General features: G+C 40.6%; 1 protein-coding gene across 4 annotated transcripts in view; it reads right to left on the bottom strand.

The window, feature by feature from the left end:
* The window catches only part of gdpd4a (glycerophosphodiester phosphodiesterase domain containing 4a), a 61,126-nt gene that overhangs the window by 44,518 nt on the left and 4,564 nt on the right, over positions 1–12,044 (bottom strand). For 2 of the 4 annotated variants that reach the window (XM_022665965.2, XM_022665966.2), the window contains exon 1: positions 9,338–9,437. The exons of the other annotated variants lie outside the window; for them this stretch is intronic. The gene's annotated coding sequence lies outside the window, so the exon portion shown is untranslated. Of the gene's footprint in view, positions 1–9,337; positions 9,438–12,044 lie in introns of those variants that run through there. 4 annotated transcript variants of the gene reach the window in all.

Genomic DNA, 12,044 nt, shown 5'->3' on the forward strand with positions numbered 1-12,044 from the left:
TTACAGCAAAAAGTTTTCCAGTCAGATGAGACTGAGCTGAGGAGACTGAGGAGAGTTGCTCAGCCAAAATGAACACTTTACCAACTGTTAAACATGGTGGTGGGAGCATCAGTGGAACTGGCACACTGCACTGCAAGTGCTTGGAAGTTACTTTTAAGCACTGTATATTAGGTGTGCCAAAAAATCGATTCACATAAGAATCTTGATTCTCTTTTACTACGATTCAGAATCGATTTAAAATGTCCCAAAATCGATTCTAAGGTCCAATCCCATTTCTTCCCTTGGCCCTATCCCTTACCCCTTAGCCCTTCAAACGAAGATCTTCAAGACCCACGCAGAACGAAGGTGTATGAGAATCACCGGTAAGATGGCAGAACAAGCACTATATTACCTTAGATTAACGTGCAGTTTCAAAGTTTTATGGCAGAATTCTTCATAACAGGCATAAAAAAGATCGCTAGTAGTTCGTTTCAGTAACTGTTAACTAGCTAACTAGCTGCCACTAGCTAACAGGTGGCAGCGTGCTGCAGCATTTAAGGCGGAACAGAAAAATAAAATAAAAGCTAATCAGAGCTAATTTCAGCTCCCCATCACAGAGGAATTAAGGAATGGACAATATGAATTAATTTCTCCACCTCCTGCCCCCTTTCTGAAGAAATACAACGGCCTAAATTTAACTAGTTAATCAGCAGCTGGCTCCTGAACTTTAGCGCTCCACTGCTATCGTCACATCAGCCCAGCAGCGTCACCTACACACCACCGCTAGTAGCCTGGTAATAAAGCAGTGTTATTTATTATTTATTTATTGTTCATTAACGTCATTGTGATATCCCAGTGATTCCTCTGTCACTGAGGACCCACATTCCTGCACATTTTATTGTTTTTGTAACACATTACCTGCTTCAGGACCGGTGTATATTATGTACCGTATTTTTCGGGCTATAAGGCGCACTTAAAATACTTATTTTTTCCCAAAAATCGTCATTGCGCCTTATAATGAAGTGCGCCTTGTGTATGGATTTTGCTTGTGTTTACTGACCTCGATTTTATGTGGTACACGGCGCTCTGTTGTGCAGAATTCCTCACCCACGCCAGAAAAAGATCCCCCTCTTGGGCTAGCGCGCGGTTACCTTTGACTGCCGTACTGCCTCTCGGCTGTGGCTCAGGGTAGCTAGTTTCCACTGTAGCTCCGTGGCCAGAACAAGGTGCCGGTAAACTTTCCTTTCCACCCGTTCTGGGGTAATAGCACAAACTGTTTCTTTTTAGCGCCCACTTCTAAGTAAAGTTAACCTCTTAACACGCGCTGGCCCACCGGCGGGCCAGAAATATTTAATATTTCATAACTGGCTGAGTTTCTGAATAGTTATGAACAGTTACAGGTTCAATATAGACATCCAATATACCATTTTAAAGCTTAGAATCTCTGCTTTTGAGCTATTTAGCCTATTTAGCGGAATATCCTTTCAGAAAATAAACATTTAGGGCGAAATACGCCTTGGTTATGATTTTAATCATTCATAACTCTCATATTTGCGTTTATCGTTCGTCCATATTTCATCGAATGCGGTCATGTCATACACCATTCGAATCGTCTGGCTCTCCGGATTCCAGAACTGTGCTTTTACTGTAGGATGTATGTTTCATGAATTAAAGCTGCGTCAGAGCGCATGTTTCCAGTAATAAAAGGCTCTCCTTTTGTCCTGGGGTAACCTCCGGTCACTGCCGCCACCCCCCGAACACACACCCGCGCTCAGCCACAGGTCCTACCTTCAAAACGCGTCCAGACTAAAGAGAATCCATCAATCCAGTCTCCTGTAATCCACAGTTATATCCAAACAGCGCTGGAAATCACTTCATCCAGAAATGAAACTTATCCAATCTTTATCTCTGTTTTAAAACCGTTTTATTCACCGAATTCGGCACAACACGCTATTATAGTCAGAAGCCTCGCGGAGTAATGCGGTACTTGCTGTGCTTCAACATAATATTATGGTCTGTCGGAGCGTTGCGGCTACCGTTGTCAGGAGCGTCGCGGAGTAATACGTACTTGCTGTGCTTCAACATAATATTATGGTCTGTCGGAGCGTTGCGGCTACCGTTGTCAGGAGCGTCGCGGAGTAATACGGTACTTGCTGTGCTTCAACATAGTAATATTATGGTCTGTCGGAGCGTTACGGCTACCGTTGTCAGGAGCGTCGCGGAGTAATACGGTACTTGCTGTGCTTCAACATAGTAATATTATGGTCTGTCGGAGCGTTACGGCTACCGTTGTCAGGAGCGTAGCGGAGTAATACTAACTGTGCTTCAACATAGTCTTACGGTGTGTGTGTAAGGACCGTGAAATGGCTCCAGTTAAGAGACATGCTTAAGAGACATTTAGTGCGCCTTATAATCCAGTGCGCCTTGTGTATGGACTAACACTAAAAATAGACCGTTCACTCATCGTGCGCCTTGTAATACGGTGCGCCTTATAGTCCGAAAAATACGGTAGGCTTTTTTTTCAATAAGCATCATAAGCCAGAAGCAGAAATTTTAATAAATCAAATCGTTTTAAATCAAAAATCGATTTTGAATGGAATGGTGGCCCCCAAAATCGGAATGGAATCGAATCGTGAGATAGTAAAAGATTCCCACCCCTACTGTATATATATATTTTCGGATTCCAGGTGAAGAACTTTGGTAAAGGTTACATTACAAAAGTTGAAATGTTACTAATGTACCAGTCACCCCTGAAGTGTATTGGGGGTTGAAACACTCAATTGTCATGGATTCTAAGGTAGTCTCCCTTCTTCCATGTAATCTTCTTGAGGAATGCCTTACTTCTACTCCTCCCAAACACACCTATGGTTACACTTTCTGATATACTGAAGGACATACTTTCATTGTGCTTAGAGCTAAGAGATATGGCCTAAAAAATGTCCATTTTAAGCAATTTTCCCCCTTCTAAAAATCTGGGACACATTTAAACTCTGCTGATATTTAATCTATTCAAAAATCAATGATCAAGGATTCAAAACATTGTTTACAAGCTCATGCATTGATATCATGCTTCTGCTTAAAGCAGCACTTCAGTAAATCTGTCATGAGGAGGGTCACTCTGAACTACGTTACTCCAAAATTGGCGTAGGTAGAGGTTAAAACTTAGTTAAAAACTTAGAGAAAAATGATTTTCATTAAAAAATATTGTCCATAATTGTAATTTTATCAAATTAATCGATAAAATCGATTTATCGCCCAGCTCTATTATGAAACTAGAAAGTGCTTTTACATGCTGATATTACTGTGTACTGCATATACACATATCTGTAGGCCATATCTCCCACAGTGAATCTCTGCTTTTATTCTTTTATTGGCAGATGGTAGCGATGCTGATTTAAATACTGATTGTAATATCAACACTGCTGCTGGTGTAACATCCTTCCTGTTATCATAACTATCCAGAGAGAATCAATGAATGAAATGGAGCATAATTCTCACGCTTATCACACCGCAGGACTCAGGAGTAATTTCCTCCAGGAGTAAATAATACGATGCGGCAGTGCAGATCTACTAAAGGAGCGGAAATGAAACGGCCGTTTTCACTGGGTTTATATATCATACATATCAAAACAGGCAGTTTACTGAACCGTATTTAATGATTGATAGGGTTTAATATTAGAAAAGGAGAAGCTGATGAAGTGAGAAACACAACGAATCTCAGGTTTCACATCTTCTGCAGATGATAGAAGGGTGAATTTAGCTCCTCCCTGTGTCTCCAGACCACAAGGCCGGAGGATTTAAGGAACACTCTGAGGTTAAACGCGTCATTAAGGTCAGCAGCTCCTGACCCTTCATTAACTAATGTAACATCAGGTCAGCTAAAGCGGTCAAACAAACAGAGAAGCCTTTACAGCCTTTATTCCTGACTCTTCTCCACTCCCAGATCATCAATCCATGCTGTGGGTTAGAGGTCAGCACACAAATCTGCTGAAGACCTGACGGTATCGAGCGAATGAACGATGAAATATGCAGGCTGGATAGCACAGGATCACTTCATCAGTGTCTGGCTCTGGGCTGGGTTTATTGATTATGTTAGTAATAATGATATAGTCATACTTTTTGACAGTTACATCCGACACAAGTGGAAAACAAGGTCTGAGAAACAGGATTTATAAAAATGCCATGTTAACATAATTGGGGAAATAATAGAGTATAACCCACAAAGTGTACCCATAGAAATGGATGTAGCTCAACTATGGTAATGGATGCAGAATGCCCACAGAAATGGATGTAGCAAAACCATGGGAATGGGTGTAGAGAACTTACTGAAATGAGTGTAGAGTGCCCAGAGAATTGGTGTAAAAATGGCAATATAAATGGGTGTAGCAAAAGCATATAAATGTGTGTAGAGTGGCCACAGAAATGGATGTAGAGTAGCCGCAGAAATGGATGTAGAGTAGCCGCAGAAATGGATGTAGAGTGGCCGCAGACATAAATGATGAGTGTCCATAAAATTGGTTTAAAATGCCAATATAAATGGATGTTGCATAAGCAGAGAATTGGTTGGGGTGCCCATATATAAGGGCGTAAAGAGCCCACAGAAATGGGCATAGAGTGCCTGTAGAATTGGTGTAAAATTGGTGTAAAAGAGCCCACAGGAATGGACATGGAGTGCCCACAGAAATGGGTATAGAGTGTCCACAGAAATGGGTATAGAGTGCCCAAAGAAATGGACATAGTGTGCCCACAGAAATGGACGTACGGTGCCCACAGAAATGGACATAGAGTGCCCACATAAATGGACATAGAGTGCCCACAGAAATGTACGTAGAAACCCACAGAAATGGACGTAGAGTGCCCACAGAAATGGGTGTAGTTTGTACACAGAAACAGGTGTAAAGTGCCCACTGAAATGGGTATAGCGTGGCCTTAGAATTTGTAAAATTTGCTAATATAAACGGTAGGGGTGGGAATCGTTTACTATCTCACGATTCGATTCGATTCCGATTTTGGGGGCCACGATTCGATTCAAAATCGATTTTTGATTCAAAACGATTTGAATTATAAAAATTTCTGCTTCTGGCTTATGAATCTTATTGAAAAAAAACCCTCCATAATATACACTGGTCCTGGAGCAGGTAATGTGTTACAAAAACAATAAAATGTGCAGGAATGTGGGTCCTCAGTGACAGAGGAATCACTGGGATATCACAATGACGTTAATGAACAATAAATAAATAATAAATAACACTGCTTTATTACCAGGCTACTAGCGGTGGTGTGTAGGTGACGCTGCTGGGCTGATGTGATGATAGCAGTGGAGCGCTAAAGTTCAGGAGCAGCTGCTGATTAACTAGTTAATTTAAGGTCGTTGTATTTCTTCAGAAAGGGGGCAGGAGGTGGAGAAATTAATTCATATGGTCCATTCCTTAATTCCTCTGTGATGAGGAGCTGAAATTAGCTCTGATTAGCTTATTGTATTTTTCCGTTCCGCCTTAAATGCTGCAGCCCGCTGCCACCTGTAGCGTTATTTAAGGTGGAACTGGAAAGTTAGCTAGTTAGCTAGCTAACAGTTACTGAAACTAACTACTAGCGATCTTTTTTATGCTTGTTATGAAGCATTCTGCCATAAAACATTGAAACTACACGTTAATCTAATGTAATATAGTGCTTGTTCTGCCATCTTACCGGTGATTCTCAAACACCTACGCTCTGTGTGTGTCTGGAAGATCTCCGTTTGAAAGGACAAGCGCTATCCCCAGGGTTGCCAGGTCCAACAAAAATACCCAGCCCAAAATCAGTCTAAAACCCGCCCCTCAGAATCGATTTTGGGACATTTTAAATCGATTCTGAATCGTAGTAAATGAGAATCAAGATTCTTATGTGAATCGATTTTTTGGCACACCTCTAATAAACGGATGTTGCATAAGCATAGAAATTGGTGTATAGTGTCCTCAGAAATGGGTGTAGATTGACCGCAGAAATGGAGGTAAAGTGTCCACAGAAATAGGTGTAGAGTTCCCACAGAAATGGGTGCAGAGTGCCCACAGAAATGGACATAGAGTGCCCACTGAAATGGACGTAGAGTGCCCACGGAAATGGTTGCAGAGATGGGTGTAGAGTGCCCACAGAAATGGACGTAGAGTGCCGACAGAAATGGACGTAGAGTGCCCACAGAATTGGACGTAGAGTGCCTATAGAAATAGGTGTAGCGTGTACACAGAATTGGGTGTATTGAATATAAATGGATGTAGTCAGTTTTCTTGGATATTTCAGTACAAATTGAAACTGTGTTTATGATTTAATTGGATTATAATTGCTGGCCAGTGTAGACAGACCTATATCTGTCCTCAAACTTGATTTGTCTTTGAAATTTTAGGACAAACAGTGAGATTTCACGTGTCCTCCTCGCCCACCACGTCCAACACACTTCAAAACACGTAAATCAATAACCAATAAATCAGACTAAGACTGAGATTCAGAGTCACCATGTCATTCAGTAATAAAGGAAGAAGCACACAGACTGAAGGTCACTTCCTGCAACACACACACACACACACACCTGTAACACCTAATCACACCATAATGCAATAAAACACGCTAGTGCTGCTGATGTCACTCTCGGTAATCTGCTGTCTGGTGGTCTGCTTTTCAGAGGGGCTTGAAAGCAGATGTCAGGAAACCACAGCCTGTCTCATCAGTCTGTCTGATGCAATCATGCAGACACCCCCCCCCCCCCCCCTCAATGTTTCATAGGTTGCCAGATCATCTTTGTTTTTTCTTACAGGCACTTTGACAGTGCAACATTACATAAACGAAGTCCTGCAATCAGTAGATCAACCTTTTCTGGTGCACAATTTCAGCAGGACAATGCTTATCCACATACTGCTGCTATCTCAAAAAGCTTGAGCACTGAAGACACAGATACTGTATTATTCCATGGTCAGCAGAATCTCCAGATCTATCCCTGATTGAAAATGTGTGGGATGCTACTGGACGAACTATCAATACTCTCTATCAATCAATACACCTACTGTACAATCTATTATCACGGAACTCCATTAGGAACCTCTACAACTAAATTATTATGCATGTATTGTTCCATTACAATACAATAATATACACACACACACACACACACACATAAACACACACACTTTTGCTTATAAAAGAAGTGAAATTACCTGTGCTGGACTTTGCTTCAAGTTCACTGCAAACCAACAGCAGATTAGCCCAGACTCTGAACTCCAGTCTTCACATACTTTCCACACTGAATCACAATTAGTATGTTTATCTTGAGTGTTTTGCGCAAAACCCACTCTGACTGAGTTTGTTATAACTAATCAATAGTTTAAAAAAATACATTCAGGAAACGTTTTAGAGCGGTCTTGCTCTCATTTGGATTGGACTTGATGTGTCGACTTAATATGAATCTTAAACTTCAGTCTTTTTACTTAATAACTGCAACTGTAACACAGAGATTATAAGGTAGAAAATGATCTTAAGTAGTAGATTAGGTTTAGGTTGAGGAGTAGGTTAAGTTTAGGTTTAGGTTAAGGAGAAGTAGGATAAGTTTGTGTTTAGGTTGAGGAGTAGTAGGTTAGGTTTAGGTTGATGGATATGTTAATTTTCACTTAAGGTTAAGTTTAGTTTTAGATTGAGGTTAAGGTTAGGTTTAGGTTAAGTTTAGGTTGAGAAGAAGTAGTAGGTTATGTGTAGGTTTAGATTGAGAAGGAATAGGTGAAGTTTAGGTTTAGGTTAAGTTTAGGTTGAGGAGGAGTAGTAGGTTATGTGTAAGTTTAGATTGAGAGGGAGTAGGTTATGATTAGGTTTAGGTCGATGGATAGTATGTTAATTTTAGCTTTAGGTTTAGTTTAGTTTTAGATTGAGGTTTAGGTCAAGTTTAGGTTGAGAAGAAGTAGTAGGTTATGTGTAGGTTTAGATTGAGAAGGAGTAGGTGAAGCTTAGGTTTAGGTTAAGTTTAGATTTTGGGTGAGGAGGAGTGGGTTAGGTTAAGGTTAAATTTAGGTTTGGGTTGATGGATAGTAGGTTAACTTTAGGTTTAGGGAGAGTAGGTTAGGTTTAGGGATAGTATTAATGCCTCGTTTTAAATGTCAGGGCTCTCCGGTGTTCTGTCGAATTGTTCTACCCATCGATACATGCTTCCCAAAGGTACTGCGCATGCGCTGACCTACACAATTTAATTATTTCTCGTGTTTTTATTTATAATGAATCTGTTTTAGGGGGGGTTATGTGCATTAAACAACCTGGACACACTGTCATTGCACAAAAGTGTAAATGGAAACTAAAAATTACAATTATTATCATAAATAAATAGAAAAGCAGTTTGTAATGAGCTATATTTCCTATAACTTTGCCATGATACAATGATTAATAACATACATCTACTGGAATTTCACTGGGTGCATGCCCTAAAATAGTGCTTCTTTTGTATTTTTACAGTTAATTATACGTTAAGGCAGCACGGTTTGACAAGGTACGACAATTCAACAGAACACCGGATTCTAGCAAGGAGGTGTGAAGCTACTTTGAGCTGAATAACGGCGGAAATAGCCATTTATCTGGGCAAATTATGCCCCGTATCACCCAGTCTGAAGGGTGTTTGGACAAACTGTTAAAATTTCTGTATCTCTGAAAGCTGTGGGAGAACGGAGGTGTGCTATTCATCAAATGTAAGAACTTTTTATCATGTTTTACTACAGCAAAAGACCATTTTACACCAGAGTTCTCCTTTAAGCTTGGGTTTAGGTTGAGGAGTAGTAGGTTAAGTTTAGGTTTAGGTGTGTTAAGTTTAGGTCTAAGTTTGTGTAGGTTTATGTTTAAAATGCTATTGTTAGAGGGTTAAAATGTAATAGGAAGGAAAATTCAAAATACTTTTGCTTTACAGTTTGGCAAACAGCTGTAAATCTTTACTGCAGAGTCAGCACACACACACACACACACACACACACACACACACATACACAAACATACAAAACCATCAACCAGTAGAGCTGTAAGTCTTAAAAAATGCTGCAGAAAACAGACAAAACCAGGCTATTGTGTGTGTTGGTCATTCTGGAAGGCTGCATTGTATAAACAGAGAAAGTAAGTAAGTGTGTGTGTGTGTGTGTGTGTGTGTGTGTGTGTGTGTGTGTGTGCTCGTGCGTGGCAGCTGCTCCAGTATTTTCTATAGGCTACAGCACTGTGGACACTTACTGTGGTGTAATAAACTCGTAAATAAAGCATATATATATATATATATATATATATATATATATATATATATATATATATATATATATATATATATATATATATATAATACAGTGCAGTGCAGTAAACAGGTGAGACTCACGCGCTGGCTCGCGGCTGGATCCTCGCGCCCTGTTTCCCAGGCTGGACTGGAGACGGGTGGCGCCGAGCTCTGCAACGCTATTTTTCTATTCTAACCCCACCCGTATTCGGGAAAGCCACGCCCCCTCCCTTAAGGCTCAACTCCGATTGGCCAGGAGTATCCAGCGTTCTGGGCATACTGGGTTCAGATTGGCGATAAAGTTTGTGTTCACAGAGATTAATTGTGCAGAGCCAATTCTAACGCAGCAACCTGACAGAAGCCAGCCAATAGTGTGTTAGAAGGGGCGGGGCCTTTGGGAATACAGGTGGAGAAAAACATAACGCTTTCTGTTCTCACTTGTTGCAGAAAGACAGACAGCATCAACAGCCTCTATCTATCTATCTATCTATCTATCTATCTATCTATCTATCTATCTATCTATCTATCTATCTATCTATCTGTCTGTCTGTCTGTATCTTTCATTCTGCCCTATTTTTCCATTGCTCTATCTTTTTTCTGTCTCTTTTCCTTCTGTCATCATCTTCCTCTCCTCCTCTCTGTCTGTCTCTTTTCCCGTCTCTGTCCGTACCTCTCTTCCTTCCTTTCAGTCTTTCTCTTTCCCTACCTTTCAATCTCTTGCTTTTTATCTCTCACCTTCTCCTGCCTTCTCTTCTATCATTTATTCAGCCTTATCCTTTTATTGCACTCTCTTTTGTTTTATTTTGCCCTAGTCTTCGGCTTTCTATCCTTCTTTGCTCTCCTCTTTTTCCTATCGTTCTAGTGCTTTCTCTCTCCCCCTCTCTTTCTATCTCTTTCCCTTCCTTTCAGTCTCTCTTTCCCTGCCTTCTCTTCTATCTTTTATTCAGCCTTATCCTTTTATTGATCTCTTTTTCTGCCTCTCTTCCTTTCTCTCATCATCTCCTTCTTCCGCCATTCATCTCCTTTTTCTCTCTAACTTTCTCTTGCCTTCTCTTCTGTTTTATTCTGTCTTCATCCTCCTATCCTTCTTTGCTCTCCTCTTTTTTCCTATCGTTCTATTGCTTTGTCTCTTCCATCTGTCTCTCTCTCTCCCTACCTTTCAGTCTCTCTCTTTTCCTATCTTTCAATCTCTTGCTCTTTCTCTCTCACCTTCTCCTCCCTTCTCTTCTATCTTTTATTTAGCCTTATCCTTTTAATGCTCTCTCTTTTGTTTTATTCTGCCCTAGTCTTCGTCTTTCTATCTCTTTTTGCTCTTTTCTTTTCTCCTATCGTTCTATTGCTTTGTCTCTTCCCTCTCTGTCTCTCTCTCTCTCTCTCTCTCTCCCAACCTTTTAGTCTCTCTTTTCCTATCTTTCAATCTCTTGCTCTTTCTCTCTCACCTTCTCTTCTATATTTTATTCAGCCTTATCCTTTTATTGCTCTCTCTTTTGTTTTATTCTGCCCTAGTCTTCGTCTTTGTATCCTTCTTTGCTCTCCTCTTTTTTCCTATCGTTCTATTGCTTTGTCTCTCCCCCTCTCTGTCTGTGTCTCTCTCCCTACCTGTCAGTCTTTTGTGCTCTCTCTCTCTCTCCTTGCCTTTCACTCTTTTGCTCTCTCTCTCTTGCCTTCTCTTCTATCTTTTATTCAGCCCTAGCCTTTATCACTTTTTTCAATTTTGCTCTATTCTGTTTACCTATAATTCTATCACTCTCTCTTTTTCAGTCTCTCTTTTTCCTCTCTGCCATCATCTTCCTCTCATCCACTCATCTTTCTTACCCTCTCTCTGTCTGTCTCTCACTCACCTTCTCCTGCCTTCTTTCTATCCTTTATTCTGCCCTATCTTTCTATAGCTCTTTCTCTTTCTTGTCTCTTTCCCTGTCACCATCTTCCTCTCCCACTCTCTCTTTCTCTCCTTACCTTTCAGTGTCTTACTCTTTCTTGCCTTTTCTTGTCTTTTATTCTGCTCAAGCCTTTGTCACATTTTTTTTCCTTTTTGCTCTCCTCTGTTTACCCGTCGTTCTTTTGCTCCATCTCTTTTTCTCTCTGCCATCATCTCCCTCTCCCTCCACTCTACTCTCTCTTTCACTTTCTTCTGCCTTCCCTTCTATCTTTTATTCTATCTTATTCTGCTCTAGCCTTCGTCACATGTTTTCATTTTTGCTCTCTTCTGTTTCCCTATCGTTCTATCACTTAATCTCTTTTTCTTTCTCTTTTCCTCTCTGTCAACATTTTTCCACTCATCTCTTTTCTCTCTCTCTCTCTCTGTAAGGGCATAGTGAGATGGTGAGATTTTGCCGTGACGCAGATCCTCATCCATCTGGGTGAAACTGGGACTGTACCCTGTATCCTGTAGCCCGGCTCTGCTGGAGGACCTTCCTTCATGCTGCAGTGATTATTAGACCTACATTAACCCTCTGCTCTGCAGGATGCTATCTGATCTGTCTGTGGATTCACTGACACTCATATTTTACTGTTACAGTTACAGAAATCTAAGTATCTTTAATAATCTGATCTGATCTGCTTTTTTTTAACCATGTATACAGTTCTAAAGCCTCTTCAGTGTGCATATTAATACTATGATACATCTCTCTCATCTCAGAGATCATGCTAAATTAGTGGGGTATAAACTTCAATTAATGTGAACTAGGACACAGTGCTGTAGAACCATATAGAAGCTCATTGGTCATAGTGTTATTACACACTGCCCCCTACAGGAGGACACAGGCCATTAAAACAGGAGCCAAGCTTTCAATATTCACCTTTTTGTCAC

This window comes from Astyanax mexicanus, chromosome 9, assembly GCF_023375975.1.
Source record: "Astyanax mexicanus isolate ESR-SI-001 chromosome 9, AstMex3_surface, whole genome shotgun sequence".
NCBI lineage: Eukaryota > Metazoa > Chordata > Actinopteri > Characiformes > Acestrorhamphidae > Astyanax > Astyanax mexicanus.